This window comes from Lissotriton vulgaris, chromosome 5 (genome assembly GCF_964263255.1).
Source record: "Lissotriton vulgaris chromosome 5, aLisVul1.2, whole genome shotgun sequence".
Lineage (NCBI taxonomy): Eukaryota > Metazoa > Chordata > Amphibia > Caudata > Salamandridae > Lissotriton > Lissotriton vulgaris.
The window spans coordinates 1421112291-1421124641 of NC_141693.1; positions in this window are offsets into that span (position 1 = coordinate 1421112291).

Consider the following 12351-nt stretch of genomic DNA (forward strand, 5'->3'; position numbering starts at 1 on the left):
AGAGGTGCTCCTCATATACATATGCTGCTATGGATCAAAGATGCACCCACATTTGGAACAGATCCGGATGACTTAGTGATGAGTTTCATAGAACAGTATTCTACATGTGCTGTTCCAAAGACAAAGGAAGACAAAAGTTTAAGAGAAGAAGTTTTACGCTTTCAAAACCATCATTGTGGAAAGTACTGTCATCGTAAATTCAGAAACAAGAACAATTTCTATACAAAATGTCGTTTTGGGTTTCCACGATCAGTGATATCTAAAGGAAGAGTGAACAATTTGATGTCTTGTCTGCGACATAATGTGACGAGGAAATCACCCAAAAATACATACAATTTAAAAAGAAATGAAGAGTCCAAGTACATCAACGACTACAACCCAGTGATTTTGTCCATGTGGAATGCTAACATGGATATACAGTTTGTGGCTGACAACTGTATGGCTGTGGCTCGGTATGTGACGTCTTATATCACAAAAAAGAAAAGACAGAACTGAAGGATATGTGAGATGACATTTCACATGAAAAGAGCCTCAGTAAGAAGTTGTACAGTTTCAGTCTAAAGATGTTGTCGCATCGAGAAATCGGAGCATACGAATGTTCTGATCGGTTATCTTCAGCAAGTCTCTATGCCAAATCTAGGAGTATAATTTGGGCGAGTCTTGGTCTTGCTGCAACACGTAATCGAGTTCTGAAACCTGTACGGGAAATTGAGTATTTGGCGGAGAAGGAGACAAGCAGTACAGATATTTTGAAGACCAACATGTTGGATACATATTATCCAAATAGAAGCAGTCACCTCGAGAATGTTTGTCTGTATGAGGTTCTACAAAATTACATATTCAAGAGGACCATCAAAGAAGATATTGATAAAGGAGTGTATGCAGTAATTGGAAGTGAGGGATGTCTGGTCAAGCAAAGAAAATGCCAATTGGTAAATCATCGAAAATTGAGTTGCGAATCTCCTGAAAGAAAAGAGTTTTTCTATTTAGCTCTTTTGCCACTTTTCAAGCCTTGGCGTGCAGAAGAGGATCTGCTTGGAGATTTCCTCTGTTATGAAGATTCTTTCAATGCAGCCAAGGAGTCCATAGAATGTCCTATTTTTCCAAAATATCTAGAAATGTTGAATGCAGAAATCGAGCAGGAAGCAACAATTGCAGCCGAGATTGCTAGAGACAGTTCTCAGGACAGTCAGAGTTCCACTTCATTGAGTCAGGATCCACTGGGAGGACCAGTTATCGAAAATGAAGCTGCCACTGCCATGATTGAAGTGGAAAGAGCCATGGCACATGCTCAGGAAGATGCGGTTAACTTAGAAGATTTGTAAAGACAACTCAACGTTGAGCAGAGGAAAATATATGACGAAGTTACCAACCAAATTGATCATGGATTAAGTCATGAGAAGAAAGAGTGCTCATGTACGTCGTTGAAGCCTGTCCGACTGTACGTGAGTGGAGAAGCAGGAACTGGAAAAAGTTTCCTCATTAAAGCAATTTCATGTTATTTGCAGAAAAGGACTGAGTCATCGCTGTCTTGTGCTGTCACCGCTCCAACTGGACTGGCAGCACATAACATTAAAGGTATTACTTTGCATTGTCTACTGATGCTGCCAGTGGAGCATGATAACAAATTACAATACCACCACTTGATTCCAATATTAGCCCATCCCAGCTATGCCCCCAGACCCCTGCAGCCAACCGCAAAAAAGCAGAACACCCCCAAACAGGCAAAAAGCAAAAATGGGCCTACCTTCAATTCAGTCCAAATGTGCTCTGCAGCTAGGCCTTAACTCCCCTTTTCCACCATGGATTTTCTGAAAAACAAATGCAATCAAAATTAGACTGTGCCAGCAGTGCTCCCAGACCCCAAAACCCACCCCCAATAACCTAGAAGCCCCCCAAACAGCACCCCAAAAACAGGCAAGTGAGCAAAAACGGAAAAACTTTTTCACCATGGATTTTGTCCAAACCACTTGATTCTGATATTAGACCTTCCCAGCTATGCCCCCAGACCCCTGCAGCCACCCGCAGAAAAAGCATAACAACCCCAAACAGGCAAAAAGCAAAAATGCAAAAACTCATACTTAGAATTTTTTCAGCCTTCCTTCGATTCAGTTCAAACACGCTCTGCAGCTAGCTTTTTTTCAAATCCCTTGCAATCTAAATTATGCTATCCCAGCAGTGCTCCCAGACCCCCAGACCCTCCCCCGCAAATCTAGAACACCCCCAAACAGCCCCCGGAAAACACGCAATACTGCTAGGCCTCAGTTTAAATTGTGCCAAAACGCTGTCTGCAACTAGGCCCAAACCCCCCTTTTCCACCATGCCCTATGGCCCCCAGTTCGAGATCCGGAGCACAATCTATCCATGATTGCATCTCCTCTGAAATGCACACACTGTCCATATAAAACAACTGCTCGCAAGACATGGCCTGGAGCGAGACTAAAGCTAAAACTAATACAGCAGATCTCTTAACAAACATAAACTCAAAATCTATGACTGTATTCTAGACAACCAACCTGATGCCCTATTCCTTACAGAAACATGGCTGAATGAGGACTCTGCCCCTGAGATACTGGAAGCCCTCCCACATGATTACGACATCCTCAGATTGGAGTGCCAAATTAAACGTGGGGGAGAAATAGCTGTTATCCATAAATTATCCTTACAATGCACTCTGGATATGGCCAACATAGACAAAAGTGAAGCAGCCGTCTTCTCGATCAGAGGAGAATTGCAGTGTTAAGGGTTCTTTGATTTACCCACCGCCAGGTCTCGTCACTAATTTTATTCCCAGCCTGTGAAACAAATGATAAAACCTGCACTTCGTTATAATAAATTGATAGTCTTGGGGTTCTACACTATGATGACCTAGCTAACTGTGAAGCTCAATCTCTTTTTCAGGAATTAGCCGCTCTCCAGCTAACACTTAAATCCACTCTCGGAACACACAAACATGACCATATATCAGACCAGATCTTCACTAACTGTTCTGATTTAGAGACTGAGCCCCCGATTGCAGCCCCTGACCACCATCTCATCCTCTTTGCTATTCCCGTAGCTAATATTCTCTCTGCAGCTACAAGAGGATTAAGTATGCCACATAGGAGATGGTCTAGATTTACCCCCTCTAGCTTTAGTCATGCCCACCAGCAGAGTCGCCCTCTTATGGGAAAGGATATTAATGTGGCTTGGAGTTCAGTGGACAAGTGGATTATGGAAGCTCTGGCTATAGTGGCCCCTGGGACCTCCAGCTTCCTGAGCTGACAGTCAAAATCTGCACCATGGTTTAATGAAGAACTCTTATGGAGGATAGATTTCTCAGACCACAAGAAGACCGCATATAAGTTGAGTTTAAAAACTATCACTCCCTTGCAAGAACTGTAACTCCCATTACCAGCTCAGTGGAGTCGTGAAATCAAATTGCTGATTTCTTTGCTGTAAAGGTAGCCAAAATATATACTACAGTTCCGGATGAGGCTCGGAATAAGATGTTCGCCAATTGGAGAGGACTAATGTGGAACAGGCTAACCGCCTCTCCAAATTTGATCCCCGTTTAGATAAATCAAGCCTGCAGGGGCTATGTACACCCAAAATAGCACAGAGCATTAATGATGCTATACTTGAATTTGGTCTTGTGAAAGCTACGGAAAGGCATGGCTAAAGAGGCTACCCACGCTACGCCTGCACACAACAGCTGTTCCCGCTTGGACTATTGGGTTTATAGTGAGAGGGCTAATGCCTGGGTTATGGGTGTCATGATCCTTCCACGCACACTGTCGGATCACAATCCCGTGCTGCTCACCTTCTGGATTATGGCTAATGTACATCGCCCATATGTATGGTGATTTCGTGCACAGACACTTTTAGATCCTATTTATAACGATACAATATGGAACGCCATAAAACAATATTTTGCTATTAACACAAGTACAGTGACAGTGCGTCTACACTATGGGAGGCATTTAAAACAACTATAAGATGGGTCTGTATTGGCACCACTGCCAGCATTCTGAAGGATCTTCGTGGTCAGCTGGCACAGACTGAATCGAAACTGACAGACTTAGAACATCAATACACACTCACTCCCCCTCCTGCAACACTAGCCCGTATACAAGAGCTGCTGTCGGAATATGACTCTCTGGCAGAATCTGAGATTCGCTATATAGCACGAAGACAAGTGTCGCAAGCATATGGTGAGGGAGGACGACTTGGCCATAACCTGGGCCACCAAAATTAAAGTCAGAGAATATTATCATCATATCACTAAGATCACAGATCAGCAGGGTACAGAGCACTATGCCCCTATGGCGTTAGTGGAACAGTTTCGTGGATTCTGCTCTGACCTATACATGTTGTGGGGGACTGCGGAGGACACAGACTTAGACACTTATTTATCGGACATAGCATGCGTGTGGCTGGCGGAGGGTCACCAACAGTATCTCAACCAGCCAGCAGATGAAGCAGATATACAATCTGCAATATGCACACTACCAAATCAAAAAGCGCCAGGGCCCTATGGGCTCATAGCCGAATTCTACGAAGAATATGTTTATCTAACCATACCCCATATGCTTGAAATGTATGCAGAGGCGCATGAAGCTGGATGCTGTCGCCCTCCCTTCGCCAGGCCATGATCATTACACTGTTAAAAAAAGCTAAGGCCCCAGACAGCTGCGAATCATACCGCCAGCTGTCACTAATAAATCTGGATGCCAAGATTCTGGCAAAAATACTAGCCACCAGACCACAGACTCTCATGCCTAGACTGGTATTTCTTTGCATGTATAGTGGCATCTGTATACATTAGTGATACTGATCATTAGTCGTAATTACGATTATAATGTTATAAGTTGATTTATCTTATGGGATACCCTGGGGTCAATTTGTATACCTTTCCCTTTTTTTCTCACAGAACTTGAAGAGAGGGAACAGAACACCTAGGGATATAAGTTGACCTCTGTGTCTTATTTTTTTTATGTTGAACACTTATTTGTTTTCACAATCACCATTGCAGTAGCTATCAGAATTGGTCCTGAAGAAAGCAACAACAAATTTGTCACTAGGTTGCTGAAACATGTCGACCTCATAGAACATTCTGACAGTCTATACCTGTGTGACTGTCACTGACTACTTTTTAACCCTGGGAGGGTGGGTAACACCAGAATAAAGTTATGAGTAACCCCCCCTATCCTATTTTATGATCACTTATTTACCTAATTTCTCACCTTTTTGAGCACTGCAACATCAGTCCCCCAGTTTTGATACTAAAATCCTCAGAACTTGAGCAGCAAGACCACTGTTAGACCTTACTGACCGGCGGTGGAGTCCTTGTTAACATCTGGACCCCCGACCGTGATAGTGGATTGGCTATCCCAGTGGTGGTCTTGATGGAGTCCCAAATGATGAAGGGCGGTTCCGTGTGGTGACTGATGGGCATCCCTCTTTGACCATCTTGAGGGATGACCTTTCCAGACACACATAGTTTCAGGTTGTCTTAGGGGATTCTTGTAGGATATATCATGCGTAGAATTTTGGTGTAGACCCTCTGATATACATGTTGTTAGAAACATTTAGCTTACTACATCCTGAGGGGGTTTCTTGGAAGGTTTCTCCTTTCCATCTTTCTCAAGACTGAGAGGTCCATGAACAGGGTGCTTTAGAAAATGGGACTTTTAATTGGGAGGGGTGAAGACCCCTAACAAACAACAACCACAATGTATGCCAAGGTAAACCACAGAAGTCACTTTTCAACCTGTACTTAACCCTCTGGTAGCTTGGTACAAAAGCAGTCAGGCATAATTTAGAGGTTTCTTTGCACCATAGAAACAATAATAAAGTAAAAACACAACACAAGAAAAATCCCACACCCATTAGAGTAACATTTAAAAAAATTGAATAAGTAAAATGAGACCAAAACAAAAAAATCCAATCATTAAAACCGGAGATTTGCAATTTCAAAGTTTTATGTACACAAATCCACCTAAATGCACAAAGAGTCACTCGCAGCCATCAGGTCATGTTAGACTGGGGTAATGTCAGACGACATGACACACATGGACTACTCTCGAGTTAGTTCCACCTTGTTTTATTGTGCAACTATTTGAGGCCAATCTATCACTGATAAATAGTCACAAAAGACTCCAGTCACAGGCAATTTGCTCCTGGACGTTTGAGTCTCTTTACGCACAACACCCTTATTAGTCTATCAGCACATTACGAAACCTCATTTAATTGCTGATAATGCGTAATAATTCTGATAATACGTAACCATGCATAGAAACACATATTTGAGGCAGGCTTGCGCTATCAATCAAATGCCGATAATGCGTAACCACGCCTAGAAACCTGCATTTGAAGCACCTCTAGGTAAATTCACCTGCCCACGGGGCCGACAAAGATTTGTGATGTTAACAAATCCACATAATCACATCCTAAGGGTAATTTACGACTGTATTTTATCACTCATGTATCTGAACCATGCCCCAGACATGAATTCTATGTGTGTCATGTCGTAAGTGTCTGTTTGTCAATGTTCCTTTTGCCTTACCGATCTACTACGCATTCAGAAGTGCTGAAGGCATGATTTTTTAGAACCGTGAGTAATCCGGTTCCCTATTTGGCCATAGGTTAGGGTGCACCTAAGTGAGTGCATACCGCCATGGTCCCTTGTCCTGAGGAAAGCCTCGTTACTGGCACACAGAGGTTGAAACATGTTGACCCAATGTTTTAATTCTGGATGTGGCTGATCAAATGAATCAGTCGCAAAGTCCACCATACACTTTTTAATCTAATCTTACTACCCTAACAAATAAAAAAAATTAAGGAGTAGTAAAGTCTATTTTAACATCACTCACTGCACCATCACTTGCACCCAACACTCAAGAAATCCTGCTCCGCTGTAATCAGGCGTTGAAGCACACTGAGGAGTCACTCGGCCTCTCTGGTGGGGGCCCAATGATGAAGCATGTCACCAACAAGGTAGGACCCTTCTAAACAACATGAGTGATTCCTATTCCTAGCCCTTGACATTCTGGCTTCACTCTTCTGTTGTTTATGTGTACTCCTGGGGAATAAGAGTGGCGATAAAGAAGTTCCCTCTCTCTCCTTGTTCTGATATAACTCATTTATAAAACAATATGTAAAAATGCAATTGTGGAGGAAGAATAGTCAATATGAACCCAACACAAATGTATATATATATAAGTATCCGAAAGATTATCTACGAACACTGGCCTATCGTTTTAACTTATTTAAAATCGTAATTTTGTTTACCCAATCTCCCTGCCTACATTCATGTAGCCACCCTCTATGAGGGATGCCCTGGTCAAATCGAGTCCAGAATTAACAGTCAAAACCACTTGGTTTTCCAAAACTGGCTTTTTTAAGTGCTCTTATTCCCAGGTATGTATGTTTGTGGTCAACTTATCTGAATATTGTACATATTTCAGTAACATCCCAGTCCAATTAAAGACCATTATACTTGTCGGACTGAATATACCGTGTATCAGTTAGAATGTACATGCCATCTAAAGTACATTGACAGAACAAAACTCCCAGTCTTCAATCGGATACTGCAGCATTTGCGTGCAATTGTCAGCTCAGACTTAAACTATAAAAAAAAGTCAGTGCCTTGAAATACTCTGTACTCGAGCAGTCCCTCCCTTCACTCGGGGTGGGAACAGGGAGAAGAAATTACAACAGTTAGAGTCTTCCATTATTTTAACCCTAGATTTGAGAATCACAAATGATTTGAATACCAGTGAGGACCTACTCAACTTTTTATAATCTTAGTTAATTGTAGGGTCCGCTAGGACAGAGCTATGTAACATATATAGGGGTTCTAACTCGCTGTCCCTTTCTGTTAACTTCATGATGGACTGCTGTTTGTATAGTGATCATACATTTTGCTCTTCTGATGTTTTATTTCTAACAATTTTTTGTGCTGTATCAATAGCTGTAATAATCTAGGCACTAGCATTTTAATTATGAAGATATGCAATATAGAAAGCATGATCTGCGACCTCTTGCACAGCCCCAACACTGTTTGATTTTATTGGTGTTTACTTGGGGTTTTATACTCAATCTATATGATAGCACTTTTGCACTGTTTTGCACACATTGTTTTAGGGAGCAATGTATTAATTGATACCATGCCTTTTTAGTGATTTTGTATTGATAGCAATTTTGCATTACACATACTCTTATATAAGCCATGTCATGTGATCCCGCGCTTCCTGAACCTTTGTTGAACTGCGTTGGTGGTCCATACCTGTGACGTTCTCCTCTGGGTCTCATTCAGAGGAACAGGACTTTTGTTGTATACATATATATTACCTACTGGAGGTCGCCAGTAGGTAGTTATAGTTAGGACCTATTTTCCATAGGAAATCTGCAACAATCTATTTGGAATAACGTTGGCGCCGGTCGACGAATCTTCGCAAAATTTTCCAAACTTATGGCCTGCTCCAGTCTGCTTTATCCTGAAAGTCTAGGAGTGATTCATCATACGGGGGCCGAGAAAAAAGGCAATTTTCCATAGGAACCTTTAATCGCAGCTACAGCCCGAACTGCTGAACGGAATTACACCACATTTGGCAAGGAGGTAGTCCTTGGGTCACACTCATGCCTTTTGGTTAAATGGTGTAAATCTGTTTAGTATTTTTTAGATATTAAAGGAAAAAAATATATATATATCTGACAGAACCTAAGGACACATCTCATCGTGAGATCTGATTGGCTGTCGGCACTTCATACAAGAAGTGTTGGCAGCTATCTTAGGATCAATATACATGATAGCACCTCATTAAAAAGCATTGTAGTTAATAGAAGATTTTAAGACTTTAGTTACATTATAAATCATTTGTTGATGGTACCATACTTATTTTAGGAATTGTGGTGTGTTCTAAGGTGATTTTACCATGTGAAAACGCCTTCTGCTGGGATATCATGAATCATGTTTGAGAGAAAACTATTTTCTCATGATTTCCCCACAGAGGTTTGGAAGGTGATCTATTAGCTAAACTTAGAGCATATTTTCTGTAAATTCACATTATTTTTCTCAGTCAAGTGAGAATGAAGTCTGACATTCTCTGTGAAACATGTACATCCAACAAGGGCAGAGACTGTCAGTTGATTCCTTTGTGTTCTACTGCAGCTTCCCAGAGTGTTCTAAAGAACAACTAGAGTGCTAACAGCCTTACGTATGACAACAGTATAGCACACCTAAAGCTATCTTGATTGGAATAAAGTGAATACACTTAAAACATTTAATTTGCAAAGGAACTGTTGTAATGTATCTAGGGCTGTAGTGTAATTTTCCCGATTCATGCCCTTATATAGAAATAACTTATCATATCCTTATATAGGCATAGGAATCATAATCATATTTAGGCACAGCCAATGCAGTCCAAACACGGCATGGCTAATTCCACTAAGCTCCCAGAGTACAACGAGTTCTTGAAGACAACCAGCCTTCAGCAGTACAGGACTTCCCCCGGCTTCAGTATTGATTTGTCCCAGAACTCCTGGAGTGTGTAAAGAACTTCGAGTTCTTAGTGACGTTATTATGTCCAACCTTACGTCAAACTCGGCACCTTCCAGGTATAAATATGCCCACAAAACTGCCCTAGCAAAACACACAGTGGTTTTGGAGCAGATTGATTAACTACTTGCCTGACTCCCTGCTGTATGCGAGTGCCGAAGGAAGCCGACCCTCCCTGCTGACGCACTGAGAGAGACGCTGTCTTTTCTGCTGCCGAGAAATCCAGCTCCAGTGTTTCCCTGCTACCCTTGCGGGTTACTGGTAAGCATGGGCGGAAAATCCGTTTCGCTCGCGGATTTTGCGGATTTTCTGTAAATTCGCAATCCGCGAGATTCGCGAATCTCCCGCAAAATCCGCAAATCCGCGAGCAGTGGATTTTATGGCTTGCTCGCACTGTTCGCATGAGTTCACGGCTTCCCAGTACAACTTCGCGCCCCGCGAATAAGCGCAAAATTGCAGAAATACGATCTGAGCAAAACTGAAACTACTTACCAGGTTCAAAAGTTCAGGCTCATCATTAGTAGCCATTTCCTGTAGTGCTTCCTGAGGGGCCCCTCCAGAGTTCAGTTGCCAGTTGCAACTATTATGTGACCCTGCTCTGAACCTCAGAATAGTTACACATATGCCATAAAGGTCCTGAATTACAGCTAAAGGAGACAAGCAGGAGCCAGGCTGGAAGTTCAAATCCATTAATCAGCCCCTAATTCATTATTGTCAGTTGGGGCAGGGCAGGTGTTGTAACTAATTTTGCAACAATGAAAGCACTTAGCAAGTGCAAAAGATCACTAATCAGGAAGCACTAAGGAAGCAGGTGCCAGCTAAAAAAATATTCTGTGACACATTAATCAGCCCCAAATTAATTCAGGTCACTTGAGGCAGGGAAGGTGTGCTTGCTTTGCCACAATAATGTACACTGACTGGACAACCAGAGGGTGCTGTGATGAAACAGAGGGTGGCATGGGTGGGCCAGAGGGTGGCATGAGTAGTCAGAGAGTGGCAGTGGTGACAGAGAGTGGCAGTGATGAAGAAGAGTGTCCCAAACAGGCTGGACACGTAGAAACAACAAGTTCGCGAAACTTGAAAAACCGACAGGTAAGTTCGCGTTTGTGAAATTGTACAAAACCCTCGCGAACTGGCAGAAACCCGTGCGAACACACACAAAAAAAAAAATCCGCAAATTCACGAGAATTCGCAGATTTTGCGAATTGCGAGTTCACAAATCCGCAAAATTCGCGAACGCGAGATTCGCAAAATTCGCCCATGCTTAGTTACTGGGAGATCGAGTCCTGAGAGAGGGATACAAGACCTCCTTCATTCTAGAACTAAGGTACGGAGCTGATTAGACCCTTAGAGAATTCTTGGATAGATTCTTGGCAGAAACTATTTAACTCAAGCTACACGTCACTTACTTCTTCCCTTGTAATAGACTGTGTTAGGTACACAGGGGTAGGCGTATTTTAGATGCACCAGTTGAGTACTTTCAGTCATTATTTATCATTGTATGTATTCTATCTATTTTATGTATCTTATGGCTTAGAAACCATATAAATACTTTTACAGTATTATTTCAAAATACTCTTTTTACTGTACATACTTTACTTCATAGCAAGGTATTACGATTGTAGCAATTCACTTCTTTTGCTTGAGAAAGAAGACTGCTCATTAAATAACCTTTTTATTGAAAATGCCCGTCTCTCTATTTTTCTGCACTTCTGGTGAAACGAAGCATGCACGATTGACTGAGTGAAATAGACATCTATTGTTTCCGCGACTCTGGATATATATTCCTTATTCTTGGGGAACAAAGTTGTCATGTTATATGGTTGTCATAAACTAATCCCTTCTTGTGTATTCGAGAAAGTTTCTAGAGACCTATGAGCTAGCTGGCATTCACAATTAAGTCTAACATATTCAATAGAGACCTAGTCGACTTCAGTCCTACGTCTAAACTATCATTTATGTTATTCCAATGCACAGAGCCTATTGGGAATATAGGAACTACACTACATGGCGCCCAACGTGGGGCAAGGCGATAATTTAACGCTAGATACTAGAGTAACTCAGTCGTGCTTTTCACACAGATCCCTTTTTCCGTAAAAACTCCAATAGACGTCTGGAGTGGGTAAAAGGTTAGTATCCACCAGAACTAAGTAGGACGAGAATCCTATGTATTCGTATTTTGGTTTATTCAACGTTGAAGGATACAGTGTTCCAAAATATTGTGCACCTAATCTTTGTTTCCTTGAAACTTGCTCTGCAAACTTTCATTAAACAATGTCAACTAACAGCGACAACAACACAACCGGTGGAGCTGCAGTAGATGCGAATCAACCGGGTTCAGACTTTACAGAGTTTAATGAAGATGAAGATGATGCAATAATCATCCTCATAAATGTAAGAGTACAGACTAATAAATAGTGGTGTACCATCAAGAGATGGTACAGTCATATTTGTGGTAGAGGTACATGAATATCGGCAGACAGAGGTATTCTATTCATGGATACATTTTCCAGCAGCAAATGCTGTGACACGCGAGTTCCACTACTACAAAGCAGAGGAACCTCCAGCGGAATACGTTCCTTTCGAAATTCCACTAACTTACCAGGAGCATCAGCTCTGGTTCAATGGCGCCCTAAAACATCAAAATCACATTACCAGGCTCGGTCCACTAGGTAGACCAGGAGCTACTTGGCCGGTTCTAGCCAGCTACACACCACATCCTGACTTTGAAGAAATGTCAGACAGAGAACTGTTCGTTCAAATAAAACAATTAACAAAAGCATATAGGCAATTAGTTCAATTGACAATTG